General features: G+C 37.9%; 1 protein-coding gene across 4 annotated transcripts in view; it reads left to right on the forward strand.

Moving 5' to 3' along the window:
• Window positions 1-372: 372 nt before the first annotated feature.
• LOC122574738 (R3H domain-containing protein 1-like) overlaps window positions 373-13,642 on the forward strand; it is a 29,594-nt gene continuing 16,324 nt past the window's right edge. Inside the window, exon 1 of one of the 4 annotated variants that reach the window (XM_043742693.1) lies at window positions 373-484. The gene's annotated coding sequence lies outside the window, so the exon portion shown is untranslated. Of the gene's footprint in view, window positions 485-9,163; window positions 9,313-10,652; window positions 10,779-13,642 lie in introns of those variants that run through there. The other 3 variants (XM_043742682.1, XM_043742694.1, XM_043742681.1) reach the window with 3 other exon arrangements.

Here is a 13,642-nt window from a genome sequence, read left to right on the forward strand (position 1 = left end):
ATTCATAACAAGTGTGTGATAATATTTGTAAAACTTGATATCCAATAAACAATCTTATGTTCTTTACAAATTATCATTTCAGTTTTTTTTTGTGTTAGGTGAAGGAGAAATCGCAGATGTTGAGAAAAGGAGACATAAAGACATATGAGATTCTGCCTTTCTTCCAGTTTCAATATCATCCAATAATTTCTGTGGCAGAATTAAGTACATAAGAGCAAAAGAAGTTCATTTTTAAAATTCTTAGAATGGCGCTAATTTACATTAAGAAATTCAAATATTTCCATGCATTGTAGTGACATCTACGACGAGGGTACTACCATTTCAATAATGCTTCGTTTAATACGAACAACCAAGAATAGATAGCGTTACACACAACTAACTAACTGTGCACGTTTAAAAAAAGCAAAGGACAACAATACGCGATCGAGTGCGGTGAAAAATCGGTGAAATGGTGGAGTTGTGTCGTGCGTATATTTAGAACCAGGTAAGCACTTTATTCGTTAATCAATGCTCGGCATCATTCATCGTATGCCAATTGATAATATATGACGCGTCCTAGGTAGAGAATTTTTTTCACGATCATTTTCGTACACCTTAATCGGTGAGAAACATTTTATAAAATCCACTAGGTGTCTCCGCTGAATTATGCCATCAATTTGTATACATTTCAGAATAAAAATATTGCGGTTATGTATTAAATTGTTTGACAATTTCATGTCGTGCTTCGTTATCGAAGTACCTCGTATGTATCCCTCATTTTGATATTCTTTCGCGCATCATAACCTCTTTACACATCACACATAATATTATGAATCGTCTTTACGAATGGCACGTATCATCGACAGGTATTCAATGCATTATCACACGTATAGTATTTATAATATTAACTTATAATGTATCTTTTGCAAACAATAGAAAAAAAAAGAACAATCGAAATTGAGAATGCAATGTATCGTCAGTCATTTGTTTATTAACTTAGTGACAGATAGGTTCTTTGATATTTTCTCATCGATCTTCTAATCATAGGAAAGAGATAAGACTCGATATAAAAATAAATTTAACAAAGCAATATATATTATAAAGATTTATTAACACTTTCGTTCAAACTATTGCTATTAACTATGATATTTAATACAATTTCACGAATGTTTCAATTTAAGACCGATAAATGAGGCACTGCTATATTAAAACATACGCCTAATCATGTATTCGTGGTACTCGATCATTTTCGCGGGAAGATAACACGTGGTTTGGCATTCGATACTTCTCTTAGATGTCAAGCATTTTATTCGTTTTCTTAAACAATATTTCTTATCACTACACTTCTTTTTTAAAAAAAAATGCATACATTCAAAATAATATCTATGAGATTTTTTCTTATACTGAAGGTATATAGATGTTTTTTGATAACTGGAAGATAGTAAATGTTAAGGGAATCTAAATTTGACCAGAATAAAATAACGTTGTTGAAAATTGTTTTTTTTTCTATTTAAAAGTCAAAATATTCCCTTCTCTGGAATGCCAAAATTCCACGGTGGCTTAATGCCCCCTATCCCCCACCATGATCCGGCCTCTATTGATTGCTCTACCGCACTACTGCCCTACTTTTATGACTTCACTTCACCCCCGCCTCCTCTCTCACTCTCTCTCTCGCTCTCTCCCTCTCCCTCTCTATCTCTCTCCCTGCTACTCTCTTTCTCTTTAGTTCCATGTTCCCTGGTAGCCTACCTCCAATGTCTATCGTGGAGTCATAGACACACGGGAATTATGGATTCTGTGTTGTTTGTTATCAGTATGCAGAAAAACCCCTCATTTAACTTTCTTCTTCAAAGTTCGTTACCGTTGATTGATAATACTATTACTATTATATATATATATCATAGTTATAATTCATTGTTAACTCGGTTAAAATTTATGATGTTAAGATTATACTCGTTATAGCAATTCTGAAAAGAAAAAGGTTTTTAATATATGTCAAAATAATATCACTATGAGTAACATTGCAATGCACGTATAATAGTATACATACACTTACAGAGCCGAAGATGGATTATGATGGACGAATTGCACGATACAAGACCATAAATTGGAAAATCAGAAATCGGATGATAAATTAATTAAGGTTGCCCATAAATCGACCGATAATATTATGCATCGATGCTACGCGATCCTGTAGATAGTAGTGCATGTGCGTATGGCGATGTTACGCTTACGTGTCACATGTGTATGCACTGTTGCGTGCACAGGATCAAGGCTGCACGTGGTGCAGGTTTATTTTTGAAAAGCCTGTAACACATAGCACGTCCAGAGAAACAAGGCTTTTTTCCGTCGTCTTGCGTGCAGCCTCGGGATATTTATACGGTTTTCCGTTTTCCATCATGCCAAACTGTGTAATGTCTCATGATAATGCGTTAAACAACCACAGATATAGCGTTGTTTTAGGTCGAGTGACTACTAATTAGTCAATTTATTTGCCTATAGGCGGCTACTCAACACGGAGAAAAAGTGATATCTCATTGTAGAGTTCTCTTTATTGGATTCGAAATCGATGGGGCGATGCGACAAGTAATTATCGTTGAGTAGCACCTCGGCGAGAATAATTCTTTTTCTTTTCTTGTAACTTATCGACCAGCTGATAGTTTCAATTCGTTAAATGTTCTTTATGGTATTGAATACCTACGTAATGTATATTGCGAATGAGTCAGATCTCTTTGTTAAATCCAAAATAGCGACCTTTCTTGTCATCCTGGGCAATAAAAATTTTGTAACGACATAGGTCAACCTGATGCAGCGTGATACTTAGTCACGCATTGATCTCGTTCAAGTAGTGACGCCCAAAATTGGTCAGGCAGTAAGGTGTACGTTGATACTACTCTAAATCCCATAGACTTCTACGTGCTTGAAATTTATTTTGTTAAATGTTTTAATTATTATTACGTTCACAGTATTCTTTGAATCTGTCTAAATTTTCTTTGATTTCTTTAATATTATTAAAACGTAGTATAAATTGCCTCTTGGACGATTAATTTCTGTGAATAACTTTCATCCGATCACCGGTGATCAGTCAGTGGTGGTTACTTTCTTTTAAATCATTCCTAGCAATTATCGATACTATTGCGAACGTTTCGGTTTCAATCGCTTCATGGACTATCACCATTCTGTTATGCCTCTGGATTTCTCTTAGACGATATATTGCTAGAGTATAGTTTTCCATTATGAGGTTGAGCTTTAGGAAATTCTCTACGCAATCTTATCAGAGAGGATTTCAACTTTGAAAGCAAAAATATTCCAGCAAAAAGGAAAAACCGTATGTGCAAGCCACAAAAGATATAGTAGGGGTATACAAAAATATACAAGAGTGCAAAGAAAAGAAATACTTGTAATAAAAGTCGCAAGTGCATTGAAAGGAATTCCTGTGGAAGAAACAACACAACGATCGTTTCAAAAATTTGAGAAATTCCAACAACAAGAAGCGGCTTAAGAATACAAAGAAAAGAAATTTCAATAATAAAAAAGATGTGCACAAGAGAGCATTAGATAGAAAAAATTTCAGTAATGAAAGAACACTTCAAGAAAAAGAAACACACTGGCAATAGGAACAAGACGATCAAGGAGAAAAAACAAATAGCAATAGGACAGAAACAAAAGAAACCTTGTATCGTAATACACAAAGTTTAGGATATTTACAAACACAAACGACTATGAAAATCCTAGAATATCCTAGAACACTAAGAGGTGTATACCAGAAATCTAATAACAGCAATCTCAGATAGGCAGCTGTCGGATTACAAAGTTGTTGTTTGTTACACGATGTACAAGAATTATACACGATAATGTATAGTATCGTATACCCGTATACCGTAAACGAGCATGAGTCGTCCTATTTCATTGGTCACCTAGTAGTTTACGTTCGCGTGTTATAATCGGTATGGAGGATTAAACTTCGATGAAAATCACTTATTGCCAGCTGGCTAACAATAAGTAGTCCCCGCGTTGCATTGCATGGGTGTTTATCCAGCAAGGTCATCGCGAAAACGAACAAACGAGATGACTCACGCGGGATTCGCCGAATGCTTTCACCATTGGGCCGAATTGTAGCAGGATCGATCGGTGCCTGGAGTTAAGACGAATTACGAGCAGGGACGAAGGGAGGATCGATGGAGAGGAGGGCCGATTTTCGGGCGGGCTGCACGCGAATCGCTCCTCCTCAACGAATCCACCGGACGACCACAGTCACGCTACTCACGGCAACCTCGGTCTCGCACTCCATCTTATTGTGGCATCACACACGTGCCACTGAAGAAGGTTCTATTAACCTTCTTTCGGGGAATTCCCGGCCTACCAAGCATGGAAGTTCGATCGAAGGTAGCCGCGCTCGAGGTGAAGGTCAAGTTCACCAGTCGGACTCGGCCTATCTCGATGATTCGTAATATCGACGCAAGCTCTTAGAATCTTGTCAAATTATCGATGATCTCTCTCCGTCTTCTCCATCAATGCCTCTCTTTTGTCTCGATTGGTTTTTTCTATATATCCCAGAGTTTGACAGCCAAACTTTATCAATATACAAGGTGATTCACACGCAGCTGGAATAAATCGTATCTCCTTTTTGATCGAAGTTAAAATGCTGTAGTAAAAACATACAAAATGCAAAAAGAAAAATACTTTGGCCTCCGATGTTGCCTCCAATTTCACGCTATTGGATTATTATATGTGAATAACTTTTAAAAAGGAAAGTCTGCCAAACGAGTATTAGACCGGTTTGTTGAGACAAAATCGAAATGAGCTTCATAGAAAAAAATGTCTAAAAATTGGATTAATATTATTTTCTTTTTATTCTATTTATCTATCTATCATTTTCTATTTATAATATGATATTGAAAAGCATTTTAGGTAAACCAAGAGTAGGAGAAATTTTTCCAAATAGCATATAATGATAAATCTATTTTTAAAATTATAAATAGCTCTGCCACAGGAACCATAAATAGAAATAGTCAGCGCTCGCTGATAATGGCTCGATAGTAGCTGACAGGACACATAAGAGACTCGTCGAGTAGATAAAAAGTGGTTGCAGTAGCCTTCGAGCAAGGTAGCGTGTCAAAGTTCTATAAGAAACGAGATTGCTCCTCTAAAGATCTAACAGCTATTCCCTTAATGAGCTGTTAGTTTGGTATCCTTCTACACCCACGATGTCCAAGAACTGTATGACGTTTCCACACGATGAACTTTTGTATTATGTAATATCCATTCACAACTCTTGTCAGTACAAAGAGCAGCAATTTTACAAAAGTCATAACAGTTGTTATTCCTTTTTTGGAATTGACGCAACAAAGATGCAACTTTAGAAAGAAAGTTGTGCAAAGTCGTTAATATGCAAGTTTTATGTAAGTTTATGAAATCACGTGAGGTGCGCACGTGTATCCGCAACCGGACGAAGCTCGGAACTATGCCGTTGTTTCGAAGAACATCGTTCCCCGGGTATGAATTCTGAGTCATCCTACAAGCGAACAGGGTCACGTTACATCATTAATCTCTCCCTCGGTAAAAGCAGTCATTTTCACTGGTTGGGATTGCTCGGCGTGACATGACCGTTTTAACGAGGACACAAACGCTAAATTGATTTTTCAATTAAGAAAGACAGCTGTGATTTCCAATTTTAATCTTTAATCTGGATGGTCTACTGTCCCAATTTTTCATCCGACTTTTTGGAATCGTTTGAATGTCCATTATTTGCTTGTATATCCTAGAAGATATCCAATATGGATTTCATGGTAGTTGAATTAATTTCTCAATTACCGTAGAAAAATTATTCTTCGTTTGACAAATTTAGAATTCTTGAATACATAATTTCAATAGTCTATTCTTTCAGTTGATACTACCAGTACCTAAAATGGATATTACATCGGCTAAGAGCATTGGTTGACATTTTATAAGATTTTTGTCGTAAAATGCCAGTGCTCTGCTATGTCAGGGTCGATGAAGAAGAGAAAGAGGGTGAGGACGCAGTAAAAAGTTTTGGAAAATGAACAGAAGGCGAATGGCATTGTATATTTCGAATGTTTTTACGTCATGGTAGCATAATAAATTACAGTTCACTGGATTCGTCATGTTTTATGTTCTATGGTTGCGTGCATGACTTGTTGGAAGATTAAACTTTCGATCGAGTATTAGTGGATGGAGTTGTACTCCGTGTAAAATCGAAGGAAATTCCTGGAAAATTTGCAAATGGTAAAATCATTAAGGTCAATATAAAATCGTTGAATTATTGATTCCAATGATTCGAATATATCAGTTTTATATATTCTGTTTGTTTCTCTAGTGAGAAATATATGATGGCGAAAGGAAATTCCATAAACGTTGGAAAATACGTGGGCAATGACCGGGAATTTGTAGAAGCCTCTTACTCACCCGTGAATATGGTATTCAGCCTTTAGATCGCGAGATACAACGACCGTGTGCCGCACGTGCCTGTTGAATTTTTCATAGGACAATTGGTGTTGTCTTTGTGCATATCGTAGGAATAAATGAAACTTGACCGATTCATGTCCATAACGTTTCAACCGGTCGGTTTCTCAAGTGATTAGATACTATAGCTGAAGCTTCTTTCACAATTGAAACTCGAAATTTTCTCGAGCCAACTTGAATTAATAAAATTATTTCTTAGTATTGTTCAGTTGCTAATTAATTTCCTATGTAATTTATCTCGATTATATTATTAGTTCTGCTAATTAAATTGTTTCCTTGGTATCTTAGAATTTCAGATGTGAAGCCAGCTTTATCTCAGAGTCGAGTGCACTCGTGATACATCTGCTTTCTTCCACGTGAACCTGCGAACCTTCATTCGATCTAAGTGCTCTATAACGCCTGAATAATGCAGCATTGGAACGCACAACCTTCGCGATCTCCTATATAAACGTACCGTAAGAATATTATTCTCCCTTAGTAGTTGTTCGAGTAACCGGTTGATGAAACTCATTTTTGTATTGGAACGACCATTTTTGCAACGATTTATTCTTACGGATACATGTACGTTCTACGCTATCTTTTATCAGCTAGAAACCGTATCACTAAAAAACGGGAAAGAAACAAATAGTGTGTTATCGTAGGATGATGGTATAATATACAGATTGACATAAACTTGAAAGCCGAGGAAAGTGTGAAAATTTGTCGACATAAGGCGTGAACCTGGAGTGGTGGAACAAATGTATCCAATCCTAAAAGAACGATGTACTTAGATCGTATAGCATGAGGACTATCTCGTTCGTATGGCCAAGGAGTCTCTCTCGATGAAAATCGCTCCGGCGTTAAAACACCCGCGTTATTTTTGGTCCAGAGGCCTACAGAGAGATATAACCTGTCAACCGCTCGAGTTTCTCTCCCTCTCGCTTCCTCTTTCACGTTCTTTCATTGATGCTGGCGTCAGAGACTGTCCTGACGTAGGTCTGGACCACGGCCAAAATTGACTAGTTCTCGTTGGGAACATACGACTTGCTGGCGACTCTTCGTTAAACACAGTTCACGCTTGCCACACTGTTGTGAAGCTCCGCTGAACGGAATCAACAGGGTGCTCCGTGCACCTCTTCCGTTTCCTCGTTTTTTACATTCTTCTTCGTCGAATTAGTCTGTGTGTTGACAGAAGAAATCTTGCAGTGAATCTTTTTGATTTATAGACTATATAGTGGATCCTTTTCTCAACTACAAATTATGAATTTAAATCAAAAGTCTCATCGTCTAAATACCAATTTTCATGAAAACTTACTTTCGTAAATTGTTTTCTTCGTCAAAGGGGAGCTCAAATTTTTATCGTGACTTCTTTGCTAAAAGTTCTGCGAGTATTTTGATACAAACCAGTCAAAGGTGAACGTTGAAAGAACGTGAAATGCAACCGTCGACAGAGAAGGAACTGGATACGAACAGTATTGATCCGGCATGAGTCGAAACCGCTTCCCTATAGCTGCTTTCAATTTCAGTGCATTCTTCCCAATCGTCCATCCGTAAATTTATGTCCTATGACAACTAGAGGCACGTGTTGCTTTCCTAACTTGTCCTGTCTACTATTCTTCGCTATTCTTCGTCAATGAGTACGGAGAGAGGCACCACGTTCATGTATGGTATTTCCAAGCTTTGATTCAGTCGAACCTTTCGAAATAGCGTTTAGTAGAATTTTATAGACTCAAATTTCCTATGTTCTTCTTTTTTAGATCACGCTAGCGGAGTAAAAAAAGGCCTTAAACGGACAATCTCGTTTACAATCTCCTCGTTCCTCTCTTCTTTCCGTAATTGTATCACAGATACCAACGAGACTGATTAAGCTAAACTCGATAAAATCTAAATTCGGAGGATAGATTAAATTTGATCTCCTCTTAGAGATGGATACGCCGAATTGTAATTCCTCGAAATTCATACTGCTTGTATTAGCGTAGAAAATGGCTTGCAATAAAATCGAACGTCGTATGGTAATTGCTTATCCGGTGGACATTGGTCAGCTCAGAGAAGAGGGGAAAAAAGACGTGAAGAGATCGATGGACGTAGGTGCTAAATGCGCGCCGAGATATATATCTGTCGATACATACGTGGCCAGTGCTTGGGCATGATCGTCGTTGTGAAAATATTTTCATTATAAATAGCGGTCGACTGACACGGAAGCCACTCGTGCTTTCACGAGTCTTTCACGAGTGCCTGGATCCTCTATCGTCTCTTCCTCGAGACGACGAGCGCCCGCTCGTCTACCGTGTTCTTCTCGAGGAGGGTCTATCTTTTCAGTGACCGACCCCCGATGTGATTAGTCTTCGGTATTTTGCTCCATTAACTTGAAAACACTTGCTTCTCCCCTTTTTTCATTGATGCCGAAAATATACTTAATCCTGCTCGTTTCAGTCATTATAACGTCGTTATAGAGAAAGACTGGATTGCGTTGTATCTTTATTAGAGAGATCAATCTTTGGTTTGGGTTTCTTCTTCGCGATTCTCTGGAATCTTTCAATTGTAACGCTAAATGGAACGAGATTTCAATCGCTCCTAGTTTTGCTTTCTTTCCAATGGTTAATAGATATATTTGTAGAGAGGATTAATATTTTTCTTATTGTTCGATGTATCGGGCAGCAGCTTCTAGGAACCAATCTATAAATATAGTAAAATAAAAATATGTCGAATGTTTCTTTTTCGAGTATCGAATAAATCTTTCTTCGAAGGAAGAATTTGTTTTGCACAGTAAAACTCAGCAAATATATAATATGCGTATCTCCCGCGTACTTTGTCGTTTTCCTGCAGTATCTCGATAATATTCAAGAAATCCAGAGGACATTGATTTTTACGGTAAGTAAACAATATTCTCCACAATTCGCAAGATTTTCTATTTCTATTTACCGACGTCAACATCTTTACCCAAGGTTGCTCCAAACAGCATCAATAATTCAGTATGCCGCGTTCAAGCAGCCGAGCTTTCAGGAGAACACGCTCTGACACGATTGTTGAAAAAGCGAGAGGGAGATAGTTAGAGGAAAATCGTAGCTGTCTTGCTTTCCTTCGACGAGGGAAAAGTGTGAAAACACTTTTACGGGGCAGATGAGCTCGATCTATCTTCGTCGTTTATTCTCTGCCCTATTTGCTAGAATATAGGTCACGGAGTTCAACAACCGTCCGCACCCGGGTCGACTACTGTACGGGTTGACCTAAATAAAATTTATCCGGTGAACCGATTCCCCATAATTTCCTTTCGCTCCGTGCTCCACTTTATCCACTTTCTTTTCGGCATGTTCTTTACGCGTACCAATATTTCTTTATCGAAAGAAACGAAGGTATATTTAAGGATATGTAATTGTCTGCATTCAATCGAAAACCGACGAGCATTTCAGCTATATTAACATCGGAATAATCAATTGCTAATGCAGATATGCACAATTATATTTGGAGCAATATGATGGGAAAATAAGCGTGCGTGAATACATAAAAATGTCCATTATTAATTTTTTCAAAAGCTACGTGGTTTAGAGTGAAACAAGATGTGGTAGTCCCAGTATTAATAAGAAGTTATTTCATCAAAAATGAAACACTAACAGTGTTTTATTTAAACAGTTTATTTTCGAAACTAAGTCTGATATTTAGCAGTCTTTCATTTATATCCTGCAATAGAGACTCGAATTAGATATAGAAAACTCTTATATCATAGTCTTTAACGCTGAGAATCTTCGTAGAACTTCCAACGATTCTAGGAATTCGCGATGTACCGGAAGTCTATATCGTGGTTCTTGATTTCTGGGTTTTGCTGTTCGATTTCACGTTACTTTGTGAAAAGGCAAACGATTTTACTGAAATAAATAGTGGAACGTATTTTTATTCAATCGCGTGGGATATTATCTCGAATTGAACCAAACACGTTCTGAAAAGTAAGAACAGATTTAAGGTAACATCAAGTATTTTTATATTAATTCATAAAAGCAAAACATTTCCGTTTGATACGTGACCTAAGACTTATGCATAGCGCTGTATGCATATGTAAGATTGCCAAAATTACATATCACGTACGTCAATGATTGTTTTAATGTCGTAATAGATGATCGGACGCGTTGGTTTATGCCGTAGGATATACAACTAATAATAATAATACAGGTTCGAGCGTCGCCAACTGTGACTCTTCATTGTCTTTTTAGTTGGCAAACAGTGATTCAGTATTGTAAGTACGTTGGTCGTGTTAGTGTATTCAGTGGCAGGAAATCAGCGATACAAATTTATTCCGCGTTCGCAAGCACCAGCTGCTTTCGCTTTTCCTCGATACAAATCACGTGAGAAACAGCCGTGGACTTCTCTTTATTCCGGAAGAGCAACGATCGATAATTTTGCATCTGGTTTCGAGGCATCGTGGCCGGAACTCGAATTGGAGATCGGTTTTATCGTGATCGTTCCCAGTACCACATTCGATCAATCCTAGCTCGTTTGGTTTTAATCGTTTTATACCTCTTACCTCTACAGTGTAACGAAACGATAAAGGATTTGAAATGAACAATTTAGAAAATAATGAGCTTTTTATCCTCAAGATTTTCTGCACTTCTGGTATGAGATACGAAAGATACATATAGTAGCGTATATAGATTTCAGAGCATTTGTTATAGTGGTTTCATAATGACAAGTAACTATATTTTTAAAGCGGAAATATTTCCGTATGACGTTAAGAGATGTTCTCTTTATTTATAATTTTTCTTGGTTCGTTAATCTTTTAGAAATATTTTCATAGATGGTGTACGAAATTAATTCCAGTCAAAACAAGCGAAGGATTTTCTTCTTAAGGAATTGATCAAAAACGTTCACGGTTCGCGAGTAAAACGCGTATGCCGTGTAATCAAAAGTTTCGAAGATTCTCGTCTCTTTGCCATTAATTCTCATGTCTTCTCTGTATCATGAAAAGAAACATATTACGGCCTTCCTCTGTATTGGTTAAAATTTCGTGTCAAAGAAATTTGTCAGAGTCTTGCGATGATTAAAGAGCAACGGACAAAGTATTCATTAGACGAAGAAAATGGCGAATTGCATGACGGAGGAAATTTGTATCCCTTATTTTTACTCTTGAAGATTGAAAAGGTTTTCTATCAGAAACAAGTTAGATGATACTTTAACAGCTTCCAAGAAATGCAAAATGACACCGGAAGCGTAGCTCGGTGGACACTGGGATGACTGGGATCCGATATTTATAGAAGAAGCGCTCGCTTCAATCGAAGTTCCGGGCTGACTCGTGATTTACTATCCGATGAAAAATCCTTGTTGCTAACGACGGTGGCAAATTTTGACGAAGTTCCACCATATGAATCATCGGCTGTCGCAGTGGTGCACGCGTAGGATAGCCGATCTCCGGCATGCTGGAAAATCTGACACGTGTGTATTTACCCTAAACTTCCTCGAACTTTCAGAGAATAACTTGTTTATGCGGAAGTACCGAAGATTCTTCCAAGTTTTGTGCCTTTCTCTCGAACGATGAAGGAGATCGTTCACGAGAATCCTATGCATATTTTTATTTCAAAAGCCGTTATGAGAAGCTGCTGTAAAAGCTGTGTGAAAACTTAAGAAGAGCGAGACGATATTGGGAAAATGTCCGATAATATTTCTCACGAAAGATTTACCAACGTTTCATTCGTAATATCTTTTTAAAGAAATTGCGTTATTGAATTCTATTGAATTGGCATTGTGATTGCGAAGAGAGTCGCAAGAAATTGCCCCAATGAATATCTTCGACACATTTCAAGAATATCCTTTTCGTTGCTTCTTCTATGTAGATTGTATATTTTATAAATTTCCGCATTAACAGCGCTATGACAATTTATATTTCTTCTCAAATCGTAGAAATTCTTTTCGTTCCTCTGGTTCGTATAGTGCACTCAATGCATTATTCTAACACGTGTTTTGTGCGTTGACAAAACGCTAACTTACTTTGTACACGTTTTCTAACAACGTTGCCTCTACGCAACTCTTACATATTGCTGTTGGATTCTTCCGAAACTTCCAAAATACCGCTTGACGTTTTGTAAAATGGTGCGATGGATTTCTCCTTACCTGCGGCACAAATAGAACGCGTTAATTCAGTTCCTGTGTCGCTATTAGTCTCCGAAGAATGGCTACTCATCTGAAAGAATATCGCTGCGTAAACCAATAACATGAAGAGTTGCGCAAAATTCGCAAGATATAATCTTTTTGGGAGAACGGTAGCCATAACTGATTGCGAGGTAATTACGATCATTGATCTTGCAAAGTAAAACTGCCGAATCATCAAACTATTTAACTAAAGTTCCGGTGTCCCAAACGGGCAATGATATGGATTATAGACGAAGGAGCAGTTTTGTGCCGAAAAAGGACAGAAGCAGGAAAGGGGAGGTTCAAAGAGCAGCGAGATATCCTTATTCGAATGTTTAACACGCGGAGGGTGGCCGATGCGTCTGTCCAGGGAGAGTAGGTCGTTTCCATGGCAACAAGGGGTGCATCGGACTGGCACGTATTGCTAAACTGAACGTACCCCCCTGGCGGCCTCTAACCTCCCCCATATATCCCGTCCTCCTGCAGAATATCCTACCGTACTCCGGCTGCCTCCTCGTGGCTGGGTCATCCCTCCCGCAGGAATTAGGTTACTTCCTGGAATTGGGTTTTACGAGCGGTTCCTCGTGCGCGCGAAAATTTTTCTTCCTTTAACAATGATCGTACACTCTCTCTTATCCAAGGCCATATTTTGAACGCTTCAAGCTTTCTGGTACTTTGCATTCTGGAATGGAAATCGCTTTTTCTGATTAACATTCTAACGATTACGCAAGAACGATCACACGTGCGCGTACATACAGTAGCTCACGAAAGTATTCGAACGTTTGTAGAAATTTTTTATGAATATATTACACGTGTTTCGTTCAAGTTGTTGCCAGTACTCGTGAGTTTCATAAATCACGACTACATGTATATGTACATTTCGATTTTCGGATGCTTCGGTGGTTAGAGAGATAGTCGGTCAGGCGACGCATCCGATGTAACCGTATTAACCATAGTCTTGTACGAATTATCCGGAAACCACATTGAACAGTTTTATAAGTTGAAAAATACAAGAAAGCGATGATACTATTTTTTAAACAGAATTCTGTACCGACATACCGTTATGCAAAGTTAGCGACTATTATTA

Source organism: Bombus pyrosoma, linkage group LG14 (genome assembly GCF_014825855.1).
Source record: "Bombus pyrosoma isolate SC7728 linkage group LG14, ASM1482585v1, whole genome shotgun sequence".
NCBI lineage: Eukaryota > Metazoa > Arthropoda > Insecta > Hymenoptera > Apidae > Bombus > Bombus pyrosoma.